Source organism: Scyliorhinus torazame, chromosome 18 (genome assembly GCF_047496885.1).
Source record: "Scyliorhinus torazame isolate Kashiwa2021f chromosome 18, sScyTor2.1, whole genome shotgun sequence".
NCBI lineage: Eukaryota > Metazoa > Chordata > Chondrichthyes > Carcharhiniformes > Scyliorhinidae > Scyliorhinus > Scyliorhinus torazame.
Window position 1 is genome coordinate 136,796,675 of NC_092724.1, and position 5,528 is coordinate 136,802,202.

At 48.4% G+C, this 5,528-nt stretch overlaps 1 non-coding gene across 1 annotated transcript; it reads right to left on the reverse strand.

Moving 5' to 3' along the window:
• Nucleotides 1–4,037: 4,037 nt before the first annotated feature.
• LOC140395794 (U2 spliceosomal RNA) lies at nt 4,038–4,232 on the reverse strand. Its single transcript, XR_011936307.1, has one exon. It is a non-coding gene; the product is annotated as a U2 spliceosomal RNA (small nuclear RNA).
• Nucleotides 4,233–5,528: the final 1,296 nt, after the last annotated feature.

The following is a 5,528-nucleotide window of genomic DNA, read 5'->3' on the forward strand; positions in this document are numbered from 1 at the left end:
GCAGGCCCTTCGGCGTCGGTTGGTGTGGCGCCAGGCCCCTATCCCGCCGGCCGGAGGGGCGCCAACCACTCCGGGGCGGGCCTAGCCCCTGAAGGTGCGGAGGATTCCGCACCCTTGAGGCGGCCCAACGCCGGAGTGGTTCACGCCATTCCGTCCCGCCGGGACCCCCCGCCGGGTAGGGCAGAATCACGCCCAAGCTGTTTCATGTTTATTCTCTCGGCGTGGATACAACACGGCCGAACCTTTTAAAAAATCATGTTAAAACATTTGGAACTTCTTTTGGAATGGAAATATTTGACATGGCATAGATATAAAATTAGTTTACCACGCCCAGAGAGATTTTTCAGCAATCGTTTTGATTTTGTACGCTATTAGAAAAAACATGTTCCACCTCCTTAAAAAGGCAAAAGTTTCTCTGGGGATTTTAACACTGATATTATAGGGTAAATAGGAAAGATCTCTATTGAGTAGACAGTTAACTTCAGAAGCATTCATTGTGCTAATTTAATAATGATGCCAGATCACATGACTGAGATGTAAGAGAGATCTGGAAGGAGGATGAGCTCCAACCTTGTGTTGAGGTCCAAATGTGTAAATCCTTGCTCTGTAATTGAGTAAAGCAAGGTTCATGTCGGAATCTGAATCAAGAGCTTTCTTGAAAAGTTGTTTCACGATGTGAACCCCTTTTACAACTTTCCCATTTGATTGTGGATAGAGAGGACTTGAAGTCATGTGAGAAAAATGATATGCTTTAGCAAATTCTGTCCAGTCATAACTATCAAAACAAGGTCCGTTATCTGACATGACTTTACACGGTATCCCATGTCCCGCAAAAATATCTTTTGTATCCTTGATCACGGATTTAGCAGCTAAGTCAGTCAGTTTGATAACTTCAGGATAGTTTGAGAAATAATCAATGATTAGAATGTAATCACAACCATAAAATTGAAATACGTCGATTCCCACTTTTGACCATGGAGTCTTTTTCAGATCATGCGGTAGAAGTGTTTCTTTGCATTGAGTTGATTGGTATCGTTGACAGTTTCACACTCAAGAATTAGATTAGTGGTGTCCTTGTTGATGCCTGGCCAATATACTGCCTGTCTCGCTCTCCTTTTGCATTTCTCTATGCCTAGATGACCTTCATGTATTTTTTGTAAAATCATGGGTCGAAGTGTGATTGGAATCACTATGCGATCGAGACGGAGTAAAAACTATCTACAACAGTGAGTTAAACTTGAATGTTTCTGTATTTGGAACAGTGCCCTTTGGGCCAACCTTTGTTCACGGGGCTGGTTTAGCGCACTGGGCTAAATCGCTGGCTTTTAAAGCAGACCAAGGCAAGCCAGCAGCATGGTTCAATGCCTGTACCTGCCTCCCTAAACAGGCGCCAGAATGTGGCGACTAGGGGCTTTTCACAGTAACTTCATTGAAGCCTACTCGTGACAATAAGTGATTTTCATTTCATTTTCAAATGGTTAATGACACGTTGCAACATTGGATCTTTGTTGGTCTCATCTCTGACGAGTTTAAGTTTGTCATCTGACGCAGTTAAGGTTTCAGCTCGAAGTTGCACTTGAACTTCAATGTGCTGAATGAACTCTGGTGGTCATTCTCCTGATTTGACAGAACGAGATAATGCATCAGCAATTATCAGATCTTTGCCTGGAGTATAGACAAGTTGAAAAGCATATCGACGTAACTTCATAAGAATACATCGTAACCTAGGAGTCATGTCATTCAAATATTTGTGAATAATGTGAACAAGTGGTCGGTGATCAGTCTTGACCATGAATGTTGGTAGGCCGTATACATAGTCGTGAAACTAGAGAATTCCAGTAAGTAAGCCTTTTTCTATCTGGGCATACCTTTGTTCAATAGGTGTCATTGATCACGATGCATAAGAAACAGGTGTTCACAAAGAATCATCATCTCTTTGTAGAAGAACTGCTCCAATTCCACTTTGACTTGCATACGTTGAGATTTTTGTTTCTTTGTCAGAGTGAAAGAAGGAAAGAACATGTGCAATAGTCAATTGTGACTTTAGATCCATCCATTCTGTTTGGTGCTCATCAGTCCATGAGAATGTAGTAGATTTCTTGATGAGATGTCACAAAGCTGTAGTTCTGGAAGAGAGGTTCGGAATGAACTTTCCAAGGAAATTTCCAAGGACACTGCTTTCTTGTCCTCTGGGACTATCATCTTCTGGCAGCAATCTTGTCTTCGACAGGGTGCGAAAATGAGCCTTGAGATGACTGTGTTAGAGCTGTGGTGCAGTTCAGAAAAATGGGCATTTCAGACGGCAGCCATGTTGCACACGCGCATTCCCGATCTGCACATGCGCATTTCACCAAAAGACGCGAGACGGAGGAATTCCTAGAGATGCTGTTGTCATAATATACACCAGTATGTTATGGTGCAGACACACAATGATGGACACACAGTGGGACCAATCAACACACACAACACCGCAGCCAATCACCAGTTAGAGCACACGCACTATAAAGACAGGGGGCATCAGAGTTCCCGCTCATTCGAGCTGCAGCCAGCTAGGAGGACAGAGCTCACAACCTGCAACACCGACATTCACCATGTGCTGAGTGCATCGACTGGTTAGAACAAGGCAAAGGCCTTTAGTTAAAGCTAGTATCGTGTTAACCCACAGTCAGAGTATGTTAAACAGTTAATGATTCAGTAGAATAGTGTTGCACAATTTCAAGTGTTGGTGACCTGTGTGTGTTCCACGGATCCAGAGCACCCAACACAACATGATACCAGGAGTTGAGGGATATTAGCACTTCTTAGACCTACCTGCAAGTGATCTGCCTTCCGCCAGCATGCCGTCATCCTGCAACATGGACAACATCTGCCCGCCGCCGCCGCTCCGCATCGCCGGCAACCTAGGGGCCAACTGGAAGATATTCAAACAGCGCTTCCAGCTCTTCCTCGAAGCCACAGACAGGGAGGATGCCTCGGATACCAGGAAGATTGCTCACCTCCTCTCCACGGCCGGAGACCATGCCATCCACATTTTAAATTCTCTCACCTTTGCGGATGATGAAGATAAAACAAAGTTCAAGACGGTCCTCCTCAAGTTTGACACTCACTGCAGCGTAGAGGTGAATGAAAGTTTTGAGCGCTACGTGTTCCAACAGCGTTTGCAGGGTAAGGATGAACCTTTCCAGTCCTTTCTCACGCACCTCCGCATCCTTGCGTAGTCTTGCAGCTACGGGCCCACCTCCGACTCCATGATACGCGACCAGATCGTTTTCGGTGTTCAGTCGGACCCCCTACGATAGCAGCTCCTCAAAGTAAAGCAGCTCCCCCTAGCGACCGCCATCGAGACCTGCGCCTTACATGAAAACGCCAAGAGTCGGTATTCCCACATCCAAGCGGCTGAAACAACGCGGCAAGGTCCCCATGAGGCGGAACGGGTCCAAGTGATTGAGCAACTCCAGGGCCTCAGCCTGGATGAGGGCGGCCATTTTGCGCGCTTTTCGCGGACACCCGCACTTGTGCGCACCAAACGAGGAGACGGCGACGTTGAAGAACGTAATGCGCAGGCGCGCACCATGCACGACCGAACCGCGCATGCGCGGTGGCGCAGCGAACGTGCTGACGCTATGACGTGCGGCAACTGTGGCTCCGCCCATTTAAAACGGCAATGCCCTGCCAAATCTCGACAATGCCTAAGATGTGGCAGACTTGGCCACTATGCTGCCTTCTGCCGAGCAGCTCAGCCTGCCAATTCATATCGCTTCAGCCAGCCTCGCAGGAATGTCCGGGCAATTCAACCCATGGTCACCGAGTCCGATGCGGACCTCCCACACAGCAGTGACACCGAGAACCCGAAGGCGCCTTTTCGAGTCGGTGTCGTGACAAAAAACAGGGTGTCCCCGAAGCAAAGACACCGGCCGCTGTCGGTATACAGCATCGATCCAGACGATGAGTGGTGTGCTACCCTGACGGTCAACCGGTCCCAAATACAATTACGCCTGGACACCAGTGCCTCCGCCAATCTCTTTTTATTTTTATTTTTCCTTTTCTGAGATACCAAGCCAGGGCTCAGAGTGTGGGTCAGGGGCGAACCCCTAATCCAGCTCCTCGCCTGCTCCAAAAAACTAATTCAAATTGAATCGAATTCATGGTCCCCACAAGAGAGACATACCAGATCTGAACCCAAAGGCTCAATCTACAGACACTTGATCTTAGCCAAAAGGCCGAGAAGCGATGCCTCCGCCAATCTCATCTGACTTCCAAAGCCTTCGTGTCAAACCAGCCATCCTTCCATCAGCCTGTCAGCAATTGGATTACAATGGCAATGCCATTGCTGCTAGCGGCTCGTGCCAACTTGAAGTGATGCACAGGTCACGCAAAGCCATCCTTCCTTTTGAAATTGTGGGCTCCTCGAATGTCTCCCTGCTTGGCGTGCAGGCATGCAAGCTGTTGAACCTAGTTCAGAGAGTTCAATCTCTCTCTCCTGATGACACGTCTGCCTTTCAGGACACTGACTTCAGGGCGCAACTCGACGCCATCATCAACCAGCACCGCGACGTCTTCAAAGGCATAGGCCCGCTCCCATATCCCTACCAGATCTTATTGAAACAGAATGCCACGCCTATGGTGCACGCACCTCGCAGGGTCCCAGCACCCCTTAAGGACCGCCTCAAGCAGCAGCTGCAGGACCTCCAGGACCGAGGAGTGATTAAAAGAGTCACGGAACCAACCGACTGGGTCAGTTCCATGGTATGTGTAAAAAGTCTTCCGGCGAATTGAGAATTTGCATTGTTCCCAAGGATCTGAATCGCAATATCATGAGGGAGCAATATCCAATTCCCAAGCGCGAAGAGATCACATGCGAGATGGCTCGCGCCAAGCTCTTCACCAAACTCGACGCTTCAAAAGGATTCTGGCAAATCCAGCTTGACAAATCCAGCAGGAAACTGTGTACATTCAATACCCCCTTTGGCAGATATTGTTACAACAGGATGCCGTTTGGGATCATATCTGCTTCAGAAGTGTTCCATAGGATCATGGAACAAATGATGGAAGGCATTGAAGATGTTCGCGTCTATGTCGACGACATAATCATTTGGTCCACCACCCCGCAGGAGCATGTCAGTCGCCTCCAGCACGTATTCAAATGCATACATGAGCAGGGCCTACGCCTCAACAGGGCCAAATGCTCTTTTGGTCAGTTGGAACTCAAGTTCCTCGGGGACCACATCTCCCAGTTGGGTGTGCGGCCGGATGCGGACAAGGTGGCTGCTATCACAGCCATGGAAACGCCAGAGGACAAGAAGGCGATCCTCCGATTTCTGGGCATGGTCACCTTTTTAGTGAAGTTCATCCCTAACTTCGCCTCTCATACCACGGCTCTCAGGAACCTGGTCAGGAAGACGACAGACTTCCAATGGCTCCCTGCCCACGAGCGCGAATGGAGAGAACTCAAAACCAAACTCACCACTGCCCCGGTCTTAGCTTTCTTTGACCCAGCAAAAGAGACCAAAATTTCGACCGATGCCAGC